The 18,434-nt window shown below is 41.4% G+C and overlaps 1 protein-coding gene across 1 annotated transcript in view; it reads right to left on the bottom strand.

Annotated features, from left to right (window-relative positions):
- The window catches only part of LOC143005477 (plasma membrane calcium-transporting ATPase 1-like), an 86,871-nt gene extending 70,349 nt beyond the window's left edge, over positions 1-16,522 (bottom strand). The window contains exon 1 of the mRNA XM_076156898.1: positions 16,074-16,522. The gene's annotated coding sequence lies outside the window, so the exon portion shown is untranslated. The remainder of the gene's footprint in view (positions 1-16,073) is intronic.
- Between the last annotated feature and the right edge of the window lie 1,912 nt (positions 16,523-18,434).

Genomic DNA, 18,434 nt, shown 5'->3' with positions numbered 1-18,434 from the left:
ATCTGTATATCCTACTTTCAGCGAGGCCCCAGAGACGTCATTGGTCAATCGCTATCACGTGACACCAGAATGTTGTACTTCTTTCTCAGTTTTGCACGAATATGGCCATGTAGTTGTAAGGCAAGGGGCTACATAATTCTTCCCGTAAAACCCTACAAACTGTCAGTATCTGTAAATTGTTCTACACTTCTTGGATGACTTTTGTGTTCTTCCAAATTGACTATAGTCTAAAATAACACTGGAGCATATGCCATAGTAGGATTTGTAACTTTGCACCCTGGACAAAGAGCCTAACAAAAAGGTTCCTTCTATGCATATGGTACCTGATTCATGAAAAAGATTCCTGCAGTTGAAAAGTGCCAAGAGAGGCAGAAGGAAAGCCAGCAGAGGAGGCTGGAACACGGACAAGGGAATGTTTCAACCAAAGAAGGCCTGTAGAGCGAGGATGAAGTCGAACATCTGCAAAGTGGGACAGTCCCCAGCACTGCCAGTTCAAATAATCTTGTTTACACACTGCAATAGCTTCCTAACAGAGTCCAGCAGCTTTTAAGGCTTTTAATTGCTGCTTCAATTCAACTGCACACAGTGTAGTACATGTAAGACATGCGTCAGGGGGCCGCAGCAAGTTTGAGAGAAAATCGTTTCCCCATTTTTTGGGGAAAACAAAAAAACAAGAAGATAAAAATATTCCATTAATCATGGATACTGTTCTGATAGAGAACGGCCCATAGTCTTTGTTAAGGTCACATCCACATCTAAGACACATTGATGGGGCAACCGTAGCTCAGTCCATGGTGGACTCAGCTGGGAACCGGAGGGTTCATCTGCACTTTAATCAATATTTTGCATTTTTATTACTTTATTGTATCTATTATGACTGTGTTTTTATTTACTACTGTGTGTGTTGTGATTTCATTTATTCTATCGTGTTTTACTGTAATGATGCTGTGACAGAACAATTTTCCAGTTTGGGATAAATAAAGTATATCTATCTATTTAACCCTTGGCACGGGTGAGAGCTAGCGATATTTTTGCACTGCAGCTTGATGAGAGTACACTGTATGTAATGCTGCAGAGTTGGGGAGATATTTCAAGTTTTGGACCAACACATTGGGTCAAATTGACTTGACTGGTCTCGTTGTGTGTTCAGACGGCTGTGCTGCAATGACCGAGAAGAACAGTGGAGTGACTCCTCTCATCAGGCAGAAAGCCCCGAATGATGTTCAAACAGACTGTTTGCTCTTCTCTTCTCTGCAATGAAATGGGAGCTTGTTTTGATCGATTGTTGCTTCACTCAAACTTGCGCTGGCTTTCAGGGGGGGGCAGTTTTGAACTGTGTGTTTGAGATACGGGGGGAGCTTGGAGTGTTCCTCCCCTCTGAAAAACATTAGCTGTCAGAGGGCATCACATATGGAGCCTGGATTCAGGAAACTTGCATTTTTGGAAGACATCTTTTACCATCTAAATGTACTGAATCAAAGCATGCAAGGGCGTGATACGTACATACTGCATATGCAAGACAAAGTGCATGCTCTTTCCCTGAAGATCACTCTATGGTCAAATAAAGCTTCAGGAGGGAATTACAGGAATGCTTCCATGACTACATCAAGAGCTGCTGTCATCTGGTGATGAGGTTGACACTATTTCTCCATTGATTCAATCACACCTGGAGCACCTCCAGGGATATTTTAGAGACTATTTCCCTGACCTTGACAACACCCACCTAACTGGGTTAGAAGCCCCTTTGTCCCTGATGTTGGCCCTTGTCTGGACTAAAAATCACAGAAGGGGCTGATTCAGATGGCTTCCTCATTGGACTTAAAAGTCAAATTTGAGGCCCTTTCCCTCCCTAAGTACTGGCTGTGTGTAAGAGAGGAGTTTCCCACCCTAGCTGATAGGGCTCTGAATTGCCTCCTTCCTTTTGCGACCACCTTCTTGTGTGAGTCTAGCTTTTCAACTCTTCAAGTACTGCAAACAAAACACAACACACTTGCGTGTTGCACTGACAGACATAAAGCCCAGGCTGGACAAACTGTGTAGGAGCCATGAAAAAGTTTGGGAACCCCTGGCTTAGAACCATTGTGGAGACATCCACACTATGGAAAGTAATTATTTATAACTTAAAATTACATTGTGGTGACCCACATAGAGAGACATTCACTTAAGATGATCTGTGCCTTTAAGAGCTGTGCCTTTAAGAGCGGCAGAGGGGGTGGGTTCCGGTGCCGGTTTGAAACAAGTTATGTTAGTGTGAAATAAACAACCAAGACAACGTCTATCTCCGTCTCTTTCTTTCCCTACAACATTATCATTTTTTTAAATTAATCGGTTAAACTCTTATTAACAGTTAACCAGTTAGTTACAACAACACCCCTTAGTTGTTATCATAAAAACTACTACTGTAACTATTGCAATCTGCAGACCTGAACAACCAGGCCATGAGTTACTTCCACTTCAGCCAACCATGAAAAAACATATTACAGACTCAGACAGCTGTTTGTAGAGCATCTTGTGACCAAATGCAGAATGGAAAATAAATCTGACAGTCAGCTGCTTGCTGAGCAGCAGACCAGCTAGACAATGTCACCACAACATTCCTGTCTTATACACAAAATCTACTCAGGCTGGAAGCTGGAGGAATGTTTGCTAACATGTTTGAATGCAGAACACACAGACTACCATTCACATCACTGGGTGGGAGGATGTCAGCACATTACCTCATCATTTTGCATTCCTCCTCTGAATACCCCTTACATGATTGCCCGTATTCCATTTGCACAGCTTGAAAATCCCTAAATCATTGACACAATCTCTTAAAAGTGTTTGTTTCCATGATATTGTGGTGTGCACACTACACAACTAACTAGAGACACGGTGCACAAATGACAGTGTTTTGACCTGGGAGATGATGAACCGCAACACAAAAGAAGTCACTGTGATATCTCCATATTGCTGGCTGTTTGGGTTTAGTTTAGTGTGTTATACTTTGCATTAAAAAAGAGACTGGAAGTCAATACATTTTAGTTTTTGTCAATTCCTCCATCTCATTCTCTTGCTGCCGTTGGCTGTTGCTCATCACAATTCTAATAACTTGTTAGAGATCCAATCAAACCAGCAGAGCATCTTATTGTGTGCCGATAATTTCAAGCATGCTTGTAAATATTGAGACATCTCACATGCCGCAACACATGATGAGTTGCATTGAGTTATTGTACCAGATCAGGTTATCAACAATGTCATTGTTTGCCATAAAGTATAACAGTAAAAGCTGTTTGTATTTTTTAATCTCTTACAAATTAGAACAGCTGTATGCATTTGTTTTAACTTACTTTGTGGCAGGGAAATTTGGGCAAAAAAGTCTTCATCACAATATTTTTCCATCTTTTTCTACCCTCCTATATCCGGATACATTTTTCATTTTTTTTCCATGTTTCTGCATTCTGTCCACACTTAAACAGCATTTTCAGACCCCATAAGGAAGCTTTTCACACTCTCCAGAGTGCATAGATTTGAGGACGTAGGCTCATCATTTTAATATGGACAGAGAAGACAGAACTTTTCCAAATACGCTGTCACACAGTTAAGCAATTCATGCTCTGGCTATAGGCGGAGGAGCTTATCGGGCTGTTGTTTGCTTTACTCTACGTTTTGATTGCTGGTTGGTATTAAATTTAACTTAATGCAACGCAAAAGCAGAAAAGACAAAATGCTTTATAAGGTGAAAAGGTATATCAATAATAGATGCATTATGTACCCTATGACATCATTGCAACTACAGTCCACTTGTACCTCTACCCCAGGGTCTACATATAAAGTTCAACAACAATAGTAGGGATAACACAACCTTCTTCCCTTCTCTCTATCTCTCTCTCTCCTCTTTCCCCTCTTTCTATACAAAAAAATTATCTCCAAAATATCTTACACCTGTATGCACAATGTCATGTACAATGTCTGCTTCAATAAAAACAAATTGCAAAAAATAAATAAATGCAATAAGAATTATAGGGTCAACATAATGTTTAAATTCACAACTAAGGTTTTGGCTCAGGCAGTCTGTGCTTTTGTTTCAATGGATAAAAGAGAACGATAGCACGTCATCATTGGGGGTCGAGCAAAACCTGTCTATGACCAGATGTGGGGAAGAAATATCTGATTCTCAATCCAAGTATCAATGGACTGTTAACGCTCCACCATTCAAAAGCCTGACCAGACTTGGGGGAGTGGTACCTGGCGCCCGACAGTCTGTCCTAGGTCTCTTTCAACATTGAGATGCAAATTGTATGTTATTGTTATTGTGTGACGTGAGATATCAGGAACGATTGGTGAAACATCTCAGGAACACTTAGGACAGAAAGGGATCTGTTCACACCCAGCAGGACACCAGGGCCAAGGCAGGATTCCCATTAACCTCACAAGATGAATAGTAATTTTATGACCTCCTGCACAGTCTGTATTTGAGGCAGACCAACAATAATTTGAGGAGTCAGTCCGTTAAATGAAGCTCCCACGTACATTGTGTGTTTTGCATGCAACTATGTGTTAAACTTTATGGAGTTACCCTGTTAAAGCTTGTAATGGGAATTCAACTATTATATGTTTTCAATGTATTTTCGCGACCAAAGATTATCCTTGTTGATTTGCAGAAATCCAAATGTTAGATGTTAAATAAATTGTCAATTGTTATCCTTGATTTACCTCTTATTACAATTTGTGTTATGATTTCAGCATTTTCTAGGTACCTACATTTGCGCTTCTAAACTGCTTAAAGATTTCGGGATTGCCATACCCAGCAGGGACGACATAGGTTGAACGTGGTTTTATAATCGTTCGGGACCACGCCACTGAGTTAGTGAGAATATGATTATCCACCTTTGTGTGGGATAATGCGAGCTAAAACTGAGTTAATAAGAATATAGCTCGCTTAACACGCATGTACGGCCGCTGAGTTGGTAAAAATATGATTATCCACGTTTTCATGACAAGTGCAAACCACGTCTCTGAATGAATAAGAAAAACATATTACAATATGTGTAATGTGAAATAAACCTCTGGTATCATAAGAATATAAGTTAACACGTTTGTATTAGCGTAACAGGGACTACTCCAGGACGAGTCAATTACTTATCCGGCCAGCAATAATTCTTAGGAGAAGTACATATTCCCGGTTCGAACAAATAGTATAACCTTAGACTAAATTAAGAGCGTATAGTCAATACCAAATTAATGACGAATTTTCGTACAAAAATAATGATTAGAAACCTAAAACTTCTTATTCCAAATATAGAATTGGCAATCTCTCTCAATCAGAATCACACTAATTGGAGCTAAAACTGTCTAGATGGACCACAGTGTTTGTACCCACTGTTGCCTATCCGTGATCAGCAGGGAAATTATGTGTTTTCAAGCAATTCCCTGTGAATATGCAAGTGTGGGCAAACATTGTTTTACCGTGGATGTTGCTTTACTTCACTTGTAGTCTGCATACACTTCCAATCCAGAATAAGAAATTAAGATGCGCTTACCCAGTTTCCACATGTAAATCAGTTTGAAGACAGTGGTCAGACAGCCAGCTTGAAAGGCTGGTCTTGCCAAGAACTGCAGTTGGATCCATAAGTGATCTTGGGCCATACAATTTTTTTTAAATTTAATATCGAATGTACCAGTTGGCTCCGTGAGGAATGGGTTTGAGTGGAACGATGCAAGTATTCAATAAGTCAAGACCTATTCAGGTCATCTGTCTAAAGTTTAAATCTAGTCCTGAGTCATAAATACCAGGTCAAAGTCATGTCACTTATTTTATCATTGTTAGTCTGGCAAGTCTCAGGTCATATTTGCGACCATAGTCATAGATACATAGATGCCGTTTCACAGTGATATGCCCAGGATTACACTATTTGTTATTAACAATCACAGCAAGCTCTGTTTGCCAACACAGTCTGAAAACCAGGGAAGACATCTTCAGAATACAGAAAATGCTCCTGCAGTCATTACTCAGTGAAGCGCATTGCACTGTATTTACGATATTCCCCATGGGTGTTGATAAGTGCACCAAGTTCATCCATGTCAGTAGCAAGGGACCTCACATCACCCCCAATGATCGCTAGAAGAAAAGCTCTCCCTCACTTTGGCTCTGTTCCTGCATTCTGCACATCTTATCTTCAGCTCGTCCGGGATTCAGGGATTCTCTCCCAGTGTCCAGCAATGATGACTTGAAGATCTTAATCAGCTGATGACAGAAGTAAACAATACCACCGTTCTGTGTGCAGGGTATCCCGCATTTTTCCCCCACGTAGGGAAAAAAATGCATGCTCATCAAGCAGGGTGCATTTTATGGTGCTATTGCCTATCGAATCCAGTGGTTAAACTGTATAAAAAACATAAGAGATGTGCAAGAGTTACTAAAACACACTTAACAAACAAGACCTGCTGTAACACTAAAAACACAACGGAATCTTGGAATACGTGAATTATCCTCAGTGTCTTGAATTTTGGGTTTGCTGCACTGCATAACTGCGCACAAGGTCATTGGTGTGTTCTTTGCAACTGAAGGCTGCTAAAACAGTGTGACTAGTGTCCTCTTACTCTGTAGGTTCTGCTGTTAACATAATCCTTCACAATGGTCAAATAATATTCAATTTCTTGCTTTCAATCCACACCTGTCCTCCTCTATGTTGTTCATACTGCATTTGTTTGAAATCCTAATCCAACCCATCAAGGTGAATATCTGTCAACTTGTTTATGTCTTCTTATGACAATGTTCATTGTGGAAAAATATTCTTGTTTTGTTCATGCTATGTACTAATATAGTTTTGCTATAGAATGTACGTAGGTCCATTTTGGAAACAAAACACAAAAAGTGCTATGGGTGGACATACCCATTAATACTTTTTGATAGTAGAATGTAGTATGATACGGAATACATGACTTCCACAAGCCTACTGATTACGGTACACACTGCATAATACACTAGTGGTTCCAACTTCCATTAAAGTGAATCCACACGTTCTATTTTTGTTGCCTTATTTTTAATGAATTGGATTAGACTGAGCCACAAGCAAAAGTGTCTAGAGCGTTTGTTGTTGCTGGTGGATGGAGTTAATTCAATCTTCGTTGACAAAAGATGAGATTTACATTTTCCAGACACACATAGACTTATTTTGACATTTCACCTCCTCCGTTGGTCATTAGAATGATCAAACCTGTAAATCCACATGTGCACTGCTTTGAAAGCAGTGGTGTGAGGTGTGTGTATTCTGAATAGCGGCATACCGATTGTTTTCAGACACTCTGGTGAAACAGGACCACACCCAGTTCCCCAATGCAAATACAGCATTCCATGACTTCTGCACGGCACGGAGTAAGAGGACTCTAATCACAGTGTAGTCTTAATGAATCCACTTTAGCTGCCTCACTCCCATTACCTTGTGTGCTGTAAGTGGCAATGAGGAGCAACAAACCCAAAAGTCAGACAATGAGGTCAATTCACAAGAGGAAAAGGAAAAAGCTTTGCTGTTGTAAAAGCGGAATATACTGTTCAAGAATGACTGACTGTATTTACAGAGGTCGAGGTACTACAATGGGAGAAAGCGCACGTACTCAAGACATTATTCTGAATGCAGAGAGACTATGTTTCTGCTAATCACGAAGCACAACACACCTTACATCACGGAAATGGTTGCTGAAGTATACAACCTCATGCGTACTTCAATTAAGCAAATATCTTGGGATAAACAAAATATGTAAAATTCTTTTTCAATTTCTAGATTATCTGTGAATGTGAGTGGCCGCCCTGAAAAAAGTCCATTGTTCTAAATAAATAAATATTCATGTCAATTCATATATTGAAATAATAAACCCCAACCCAAATCCCTTTTCCAAATGAGCAAAAAGTGAGTGACCTTTACGTCATGTTATCAAAATAAATTAAAAAGGAATACTGAATGAGCACAAGGAGTTAACTCAAATCCTATGACAAATACTCAACATTAGATAGTTATTGTAGGTTTACAAATGTCAAATTAGTTCAATATAGAAATATCAACCAGATAACTCGTTCAGATCATACTTCAATGTAACTATTGATACTATTAGATGTGGGAAGGGCAAATGGTATGGAGACTTACTTCACTACCATGGCCAAATGACTTTAAAGGCATGATCAAGATTTTGGGGATCAGTTATGGCAAATCTCAAGAGAATGAGAAAAGACCTAGATAACTGCTAAATGAGAGAGTAGCCCATGCTCTGGTTTTACTAAAGAGAAGCACTAGATATTAACAGGATATTCCAGAGGAGCTGGCAGAATAATAGAGAGCTATGCAGTCCAGAAAAAGTCCTGCTCAACTAACAGATTATTTTACAAAGTTACTTTACCATAAGTGTCCAATAATGAACAAAAGCCTTACAACACAGAGCTTGAGGCATAGTCAGGAGCTCCTGAGATAAAAATAGCAGTATATAGCGCATAAAGAACTCTAGGGGTGCAATACAAATTGTTCAAATATTGCATTCTTCTGTAATAAAGGGATACGAGGGGACATTTACAAGTAAAATTATTTAATTTATTTGAATACAAAAAGTACACTAGGTTTGTAATTATTTATACTTCAACCTGTGTGTTGTGAAAGTTACGAAACACATTAGTAACTTTAATAAACATGTAAAAATTATATTAACCTACAAAGACAACAAATATAAATATAACCTCAGAATGAAAATGTATGATTTCGACTCATCCCTGGGATGGAATGGGAATTTCCTAGGAAATAAACGTGTGGACAAGATGCATAAGGATACGAACGATGACTTGAGCTAGTGACTTATCAAATCGAGTTATCGAGGAAATGGATAACAACATTACTGCTTGATTGTGTTCTCAACCAGAGTGATAATAGTGAAGCCAAATTGTCACTGTTCTGTCAGATGGGTCCATGTGTGTAACACCTTGCCATATGGGGATTATTTGTATACATACAGACTGCATAAACTTGTAGGTACAGTTTTCACAGGATGACATCACACCACCATACAGGCAGCTGCAAAATGCACCATGGGCTGTGGTGAGAGAAAATAAAGGGGGCAGACACTAGGTGGGATTTTTCCCCCCATTTTTGTTTTTCCCTCTTAAAAGAAACTTTTTGGTGTTCAAGTTTCCAGTCATCAGTCTGGCATAGCCTGTAGATCAGTAAAGTAGGACAGAAATGGTTGCATTTGTAATAGAAGTTATCGGTGTGGCCGCCACATAGTGTATTAGATATTCCTGACTTGAAATTCCCGAACAGGAAATTAACCGACTATTGATACACCTCTATGTAACACGGCTCTGTTTAGGACCCAGCGGCAATCAAAACCAGGAACTGCAAGCACCAGATTAGAGACTTTCTATTGTTCAACATGTCCCAACAAAATAAAATTTAAATTTTCTAGTGTTGTTTGAGTTTTAACTTTTGCCCGACTAGACGCAACAATTCTCTGTTTAGTTCTGTGGTGCAACTCCATGATTATAGGCATACATGAGGGAAGCTAAGATCAGCCAAGTTGTATTGGACAAGGGCCTATAACTTTTTGATATAACCTTTTTGACCAAAAGCCGTTACATGGTATGTTAGCAGTAAGGTTAGCAAAAATCTGGCCCGAGATCATAGACTTAGACCACACCATGTGTTGGTGCTCCATATTTCAGAACCATTGAGTAGCACTAATTTGACAGATGAGTGCTACTCAATGGTTCTGAAATCTCCAGATGTTGTCTAGTTTACAGACTGCACCTAGTTCTGTTCAACTGGGCCTTAAGGGTCTTTTGAAGCTCGATTCCCTCTCCACAGATGGCAGCAGGCGTGGTGCTGCTGTTAATCATTACTTGGTTTTCTTATTGATTTGAAGGCCAGTTTGTCCAGCAAAAGAGTCTTTTGTTTTTTTCTTAGAGAGGAAGTAGAGATGATGACAGTGGAGCAGAGTCCTTCATGTAACCCTGTGTAAGCCTGTGATTGTCTCCGTTTTTCATTAATCACTAGATCAATTCTTCTGAGAAGAACAGTGCAGACAATTTTGCTAGGGATGGACGCTTGAGTGATGTTGGGTGGGAATTGTTTGCTGTGTGGGCTTGTAAAGCCCTTGGAGACATTTGTGTGCGATACTGAGCTATACAAATAAACTTGACATGCCTAACCAGTTCTCACAGTTGGTGAGGTCACCTTTCTTCTGCAGCTTTATAATGCAGAGGAAAGGTGCATTATTTTAATTCAATTAACAATCCCGCACTTAACCAGCTCAAAGTCCCCCTCCCTGAAGAATCAGCAGTCACAACTTTCAGCAACAGAATGTGTGGTGTGTAATGAAAACCACAACGTTCCTTTCTTCTAGCCAGCTCTCTCTAATCCAGACAGTGGTGATTGAATATATAACTAGAGAGAATAGATCATTTGTATCCTCAATTGGCAATAAGATTACTGAATATTTTGAATTGAACATGGGCTCTATGTCCCCAATGGCCACTGTCTGGGAAGCTTTTAAGGCTACTTGTTTAAAATGGATTATCAGCTTTGCCTCAACAGAAAACCAGAAATGTTATGAAAAGAAATGCAAACTTATTAGTGACCTTTAGAAACAGGAGGACCAACATATGGGAGACCCTTCTAACGTCCTAAAAAAACTTGCTCCTCACTGCTTAGAGGACTCTACAGAGGCTCATACGAGAAGATACAGCATTCTCGATTTTCACACAATGGAGATTTTCTTTTGAGACAGGTAATAAGGCAGGATGCTCGGCAGTGAATACATTATGGGTTAAGGTAATCTTAATACTATCAAACTCCACAGTGTCTACTAGGGAGTCACCCCAGTCACCCAGCCCCACCCACCCGATGGGGGTGGGTGGGGCTGCGTTTAGTTGAAAATCCACTGCCATCTCATTTGTCTTAAGAGCATTAAGCTCCAGATTGATCTGCCCGCACCACTTCCCCAGATGATTAATCTCCCACCTGTAGGACTCATCCCCATCAGAAGTGAGTCCAATGAGGGTGGTGTTGTCCACGAACTTCAGGAGCTGGACCGACTGATGACTGGAAATGCAGTCGTTTGTGTATAAGTAGAAGAGCAGAGGGGAAAGAATGCAGTCCTGAGGGGAATCGGTGCTGATGGTCCATGAATCAGAGACATGTTTCCCCAGCTTCACGTGCTGCTTCCTGCCACTCGGGCACATGAAGCTGGGAGAGCTTGTCCTGCAGCAGTGACAGGATGATTGTATTGAAGGTAGAGCTGAAGGATCCTGGCATAGATTCCTGCGGAGTCCAGGTGCTGGAGGGTGAAGTAGAGGGCCATGTTGACGGCATCGTGTACAGACCTGATGGCCCTGTAGGCGAACTGCAGGGGGTCCAGGAGGGGGGTTGGTGAGGGATTTCAGGTGGGACAGTACCAGGCGCGCAAAAGACTTCATAACTACTAAGGCTGCACCTAACAATTAATTTCTTTACGCATAATTTTTTCAATTAGTCGATTAAGCTATAGATTATATGTATTGCCAATTTAACTATGATTTCCCCCAAAATGAATATCCAACTTACTGTATCTCCATTAATATTTTGGCATTAAGCTCACTCATACATAACCGTTAAAGTCAACAGAAAATATGAAACGGGCGATTAACAAGGCATGATGTAACGTTACGTTAGCAGCGGTGCCAACATGACTTTAGACATGGACAGATACAAATTCAATTTCAAGTGACTACGAACAGAAACACATTTGGCGCATTGATCATCCTAGTGTATCACGTTTGGTGGGCGGAGACATAAAATAAACAGGACTTACACTGCCGTCTTGCTGCCGCCTTGACAACGTGCTCCACGACGAGGTGTTGAGCAGTTGTACTTCTCCAGAGCCATTTCTATTTAGCTTTATATTATTTGGCGTCTGTCTAAAATACTCCCAAACTTTACACAATTGTGCGCAGCTCACAGCTTATTTTTGGGTTGTTGTTTTCACCTGGCGTAGCAGTCTTACGTCATTGTGACGCTGGAGTCATTAAGTCCTGTGGTCTTTGGCTTTTTGGGGACGGGGATGATGGTGGATGTTTTGAAACAGGCTGGTAAGTGACATGTCTCCAATGTGGTGTTAAAGATGTCTGTGAAAACCGGAGACAGCTGATCAGCACAGTGCTCCAGCGTGGAGGGGGAGACAAAATCCGGACCAGGAGCTTTGCAGGGTTACCTGAGACATAGGGGGTTTAGGCTTGTAGTTGGTGATTTCTCTAAGACCCTTCCACACAGATGCAGTATCATTAGCTGCAAACTGCTGCTGGAGGTTCTCAGAGTGCAGTTTTTTAGCATCTCTCACCGCCTTGCTAAATCTTTACTTAGCCTCTTTGAACCCGTCTCTGTCCCCGCTCCTAAATGCCTGCTCCTTCTGCCTCCTTAGCTGCCTGAGTTTCACCGTGAACCAAGATTTGCCGTTATAACTCACCCTGGTGCTTGTTGGTAGACAGCCTTCCCCACAGAAGCTGATGTATGACATCACACCCTTGGGTCAGTCCTGAAAACGTCCAAGTTTCCCGAGTCCAGTCCAAGTGTCCCAGTGTAGCACGGGGGACAGCGTGGTATGCCCTACTGACTATGTAATGATCTAAAGTGTTCTCCTCTCTGGTCGGACATTTAATAAGCTGGCTGTATTTAGGGAATTCGTGGCTGAGGTTACCTTTGTTAAAGTCACCGAGGACAATAACTAAGGAGTCCGGGTTGGTCCGCTGCACAGTGTCTGGTCGGCGAGTGCCCGCTAAGTCTCCTGCGCGTTGGTTTGGGGTGGAATGTAAAAACCGACCAGAATGAATGAAGCGAACTCACGGGGGCAATGAAAAGGTTTGCAGTTGATGATGAAAGTTTCCAGAGTAGGAGAAGAGTGCTGTAGGATCACTGTCACGTCGTTCCACCAGCCACTGTTGGTATAAAAACAGATAGCTCCACCTTTCGTTTTGCGGGATAGCTCCGTATCTTGGTCCGGTCTGAGCAGCTCGAACCCCGTCAGCTGTAGCCCAGAGTCCGGTGTTAAATCACCAGGCTAGGTGGACTCAAGGAGCAACTTGAGTCCAAGTGGTTTTATCTTAAGTTGATCTGATGCGCCACGTCAAATGATTTGATCTACCTATAGAAACTATGTCACTGATGTTATGTTGTGCAAGCAGAACCCCACTCTCCTCATGTCTCACATCATTGTATTGTCTTGTATTTTAGTCATACCTTTATAAAAGGAAATATTAAACATCTTGATAGTAAAATTAACACATTGCAAAAAAGAAATCAATGATCACAGTAATAAATGCTGCTGTAAATGTACATATTTGGATTCATTGGTTTTTGGACTTTTTTTTCCTGATGTCCACTGAGTGATCTTTCCATGCTTTGCTGTGAAGTGTTGAATATTCAGTCGTACTGCTCAATCTCAGACTATCGCACACAAACGCCCACATTCCTACCACCAAACACCTTCCACAAGCAGCACATTCAGCTGTTTCGTGTGCGTCAATAGGACACTTTCAGATTACCCAGTGTCACCATCATTGCTGTTGATGCCTGCGTGCCATCTGCACCAAAGTTTAAATCTTTGAAATTGCCTGAAATCTATGTCCACAGGACAACTCACACATAAAAACAACAGGGAACAGGGACGCTAACACACAATAACACACACAAATAACAAATAATTATTAAAACAAATAAATAACGAGACATGTCTCTCCTGCAACAGCTGTTCTATCACGCCTTCACGGTTCCACCATATACTGTGTGTGTGTGTATACAGTATAGGGAAGCGATCACATATAACATCGTAAATGGGAAACCATTTACTGGCCGCTGTCTGGGTCGCTTTCTGTTCCGTCATCTCACATCAGTATCCTGGTCCATCAGTAATTTAATAAGGGTTAGGGTTAGTTGAAAGTGTTTTTTGCATATTTCTGGTTTTCTAAACGTGATTAGTTCAATTTACACTATGCAAATTAGCAAATATATCAGGGAGGCCGCCAGTTGAATTCAATTCTTTTGTCAACTGTCTAGTTTCCTGAGTAAATCACCATTTAAAAGCAATCTCAGCACCACAATACAATGTACAGAAATGCAGAACCGGATCAAATACATAATATGCCCATATGGGTCAGCACCATAACATAAGAGTGCGTTGACATATGTTTAAAATAATAAAAAACTCACTGGTGGGGTTGTAAAGTTCATTGAGTGTTTCTTTGGTGTTACCACTTGGGGGTAAATAAACAGTCACGGTAACAATTGCTCTAGATTCCCTCGGCAGGTAGTATGGACAATACTTTATGACCAGACCAAGACAATTTTGCTGCTCTGTAAAGTGTTTGTATAGATGAAGAGCAATTTCTTCTCACATAGCCATGTCTCAGTGAAAAAAGAAAACCAGTAGTCCCTTATGTCATATTTCTTATTCCTAGTCTGATTCAATCAAGCTGATTGTTCAGAGAGTGTATGTTGGCGCGCAGGATGGTCAGGATAACTGGTCTGTTGGTGCTGGCCTTGAAACTAACCTGGACATCTCAATGCTTGATGCTTTTAAAGCACCTGCCACAGTAGCTGCAGGTAAAGTCATGGTCATGAGGCCAGGTAATGCAGCAAACTGAGGCACTGGAGCTCTTCTGTGGTAACAATGTCCTACAGATGATGTCAATTACAGTTGTCTTGGTACTAATCCAATACAAATCTGTGCTTTGGATAAAAGCACTAAGTAAGTACTGAGTTCAATGCTAAGATTCCAAACATTAGTGTAGCCTCCCCCAAAACATTGTGAGAATCAACAAATACATGAATGATAACAATCTTTGCCATCTTGCATTTATATCCTGGAGACCAACTGATCTGGCATCAGAAATCAGCTAACTTTTAGTTTTGATAATATTTGTCAAACCAATGTGGTTACTTCACAGTTAGGTGAATGTAGCAGCAGGAAAACAGAGGGTGTAATACCCTCGTTTGGAGGTCACAAGCTAAGGAGAGTCACCATGAACAATGATGCGGGATCCCCCCCCCCCCCCCCTTCTCAATGCAACAAGGCCAGGACACACCCAGACACAGGGAGCAGTAGTGGAACTGGAGCCACTCATCCGTCCATCTTAACAGATGACGTAAGAAAAGCTCTCGGGTTGTTAATTAAAACCACAGTTTGAGCTGTTGTAACGTTTCTGCACCACAAGTTCAGCGTGGGGAAACCACTCATACAAGCTCAACCAGCTCGCCCTGATCAAAGCGCATTCAACACGACGCTGTCAGCTGTCCACATAACACGCAGCAACACGGACATTTGGGCAACACAACAAAAGCCCGCATTGTCATTGTAACACCACCATTTAACTCAGGTCACGTCATTTGAGCTATCACAAGACATGTTCTTTATATGAACACAGCAGACAAGAGTGTGCAGCTAAGACGTCTCCACACGTCACCAGGCGGTGAGACAGAGCGATATGTCCCACAGTACCAGCAACGGCCTCGCTGTCCCCGATACCTTCCGAGTGCTCGACCACAGACCAGTACACAGACCAGGACCGAGTGAATGGATAACACTTGGCGTCTGGCGTTGACTAAAGCAGCAACTTAAGCAACGGATTCACATCGATACACACAAACACACGATATAGAACAGCAATGCGTAACATGTCTGCAAATTCACATTTACGGGAAACCAAGCGCTTCTCGGTTCAGGCTGTGTCAGATCGGAGCCATTAAACCTGCCCTGATCCATGTTTTACGTAGGGGGGGGAGCAGGAAGCTGGCGGCGGCTCACTCAAGGAGACTTGCTGCATTCGGCAGAACGGCGAGGATATTCGAGCTAACTATCACAACAACCGAGAGGAAACTGGGCAACATGTTACCGCCGAGAGGCACCCCCACACCGAAAAAGCGGTTACCCGGCTGCTGCGCAGCGCAGCTTACTGAGGCAACACTTAACATTTAAAATCCACATGACTTTTTATGGCAAGATAAAAAAAATACGACTATCCACTATGTTTTAACTCACAGGTGAGACAAGCGGTGCGTGGAGTTAAAGCAGAACACAAACGTTACCTTCACTCGGGTCCACGTTCAAATCACGTCCGAGGTGCTGGTGTTTACAGAGGTTTGTCCATTTCCCAGAACGGATCCGACCTGACAACGGCAGCGGGCAGAATGGTCGGCGGGCGGGGACCCGTCAGGAAACAGCCTCCCTCTTCAACGTCCTTTTCTTCCGAGCTTTGCTTTGACAGCGCCGATACACGAAAATGCATCAACTGTTGCAGCACCAGCGACAGTTGGGAGGAAGAAAAGCGAAATCAAACCCCGGCCCAAGAGGTTTCAGTGTGAAATCAATCTTTTTTTTAAACTCCTCCTCCTCTCTCGTCAAATAAAGCCAGAAGAGGGAGGGATCGATTTGTTCAATACAACAATAATCAGGAAATCCAGCATATCCAGTTGCAGAGACGTGGGCTAAGATTGCGACTGGGACAAACAGGACCAAAGAAGAGCAATGTGCCGATCAGCGTTTCTAGTGTGTGGAAGTGAGAGAGAGGGAGACATGAGGAATTGGTGTCTCCCTGAGGGCGAGATCCACCCCCTTTTAGGTGGATCTACCTAGGAATTCATTCGAGGACGGGTCTGAAAGGATGGAAGTGAAGTATTGAACATATCTCATGCAGATCTAAATAATTTATGTTCATGCTTCAAATAACACATGACAATTATAAGCAACAAACGCACACAACTATAAATAACAAATATCTGGGTTGAATAACAAAAGGGCAACCATCACACAATGAATACTCACAAGGAATCATGAAAAGCTAAACATAAGATAATGAACACTGAGCTCTAATAATATACATCAGGTCAAATAATAAGAAAACCAGTCAAAATAAACACACAAAAGCCAACCTTTAAACAATAAAGTTTACAACAGACGTTGAATAATAATAATAATCAAATAAAAAAGTCTTAATCGAAGAATAAACCTTCACACAAATTAAATGTTTTTATTTTAAGGTGTGAGCATACCTTTTGTTACTATGTGTCCTGATTTCATTCCTTGGTTTGGGTCAATGTGTGCTGTGCGTCAGTCAAATGTGTCACTCCCCTGACGACGCCCATGCCTCGCCACAGAAGTGAGGTGTTTGTTAGTTTCACAAACTTCTGACCTTATTCGTAATTGGCAATGACATTGTTGATTCGTCAAATTGTGTGTGTGTATGTGTGTGTGTATCTATCTATCTATCTATCTATCTATCTATCTATCTATCTATCTATCTATCTATCTATCTATCTATCTATCTATCTATCTATGGCCGCGGTCCCCCCTTGCCCTCGCCTGGTGGCGCCATCCACATATGTATGTCTTACCATGTCTAAAGCACATAGTGGGTATGGAATATTCTTCCATTTTTTTTTTTTTTTTCTTATAGCCTTAAACGCTCTCGGATTCTGATTTTTTTTTTTTTGTATATGTGTTTATTGCTGCGCTGGCCATTTTGAGGTTCAGGTTTTGCTGTTTGAGGGGTTAGATTGCTTTAAAGATTAGATTGTCTGCCATGTTTAGAGACTTTTAATGGAAATGTCCACCAGCAGGGGGCTCTTGCACCTGACCATGTTTGTATGAACGACAAGCCCCATTCGAGAATACACTACTTATACTTATTGAATTCACTAAACTAGTGGTTCCCTAACTTTTTCTGCAGGGCCCCCCTTTTCCAGATAATAATATTGCACTGCTCAAATTGGATGTTTCTGACTGCTTAGTTTACTGAGAGTGTTCACCTGATGCAGTATATGACCACAGAAGTAATGAAGTTGAATCGACTCAGTTCATTAGTGAGGTACGAGGCCTCACAACCAATCACAGGAGGTTCATTCACTGCCTGATGGTTTCCTGGAGGCGCTCAACATGCTGGTTTTGTCCCCATTGTGTTATAACCTTTATTGATCAATGATGATTTTGCTTTTAATTGTAAGCCTAATCGCAAGATAAATTTCAATTGCATGCGATTTGCTGTGAATTGCATGCAAAATGACGAGTAATAAAGTATCTGAATTGTTTCAAGAGGTCAAGCTGTGAAATGTATCATGCAGATGCAGTACCACTGTTAAGCCACCAGATGCCACCATGGTAAACTATCCGAAATGCTTCAAAGCAATGAACTATTTCAGCAGGACACCTTCATATTGATTCATTGCTTCTTAAGACTTTATTTCTCACATCACTACTGCTAATGTAAAAACGTTTTAAAAATGTTTGTATTATATTTGATAATGTGATTACCTTCTATGTTGTGGACTAATGTGACTGAGGAAATCAAAGCGGTCCCACTATCTTGAAAGACCCATTCTCATGCATTTGTTCATGCTCACCACATGCCCTGTGTAAATTCTATAAAAGAGTTCAGTAGGAGTTTGGTTAGT

Source organism: Genypterus blacodes, unplaced genomic scaffold (genome assembly GCF_046128005.1).
Source record: "Genypterus blacodes isolate CSIRO-AG114 ecotype Tasmania unplaced genomic scaffold, CSIRO-AGI_Gbla_v1 ptg000070l_1, whole genome shotgun sequence".
Classification (NCBI taxonomy): domain Eukaryota; kingdom Metazoa; phylum Chordata; class Actinopteri; order Ophidiiformes; family Ophidiidae; genus Genypterus; species Genypterus blacodes.
This window is presented reverse-complemented; position numbering and strand designations above follow the sequence as displayed.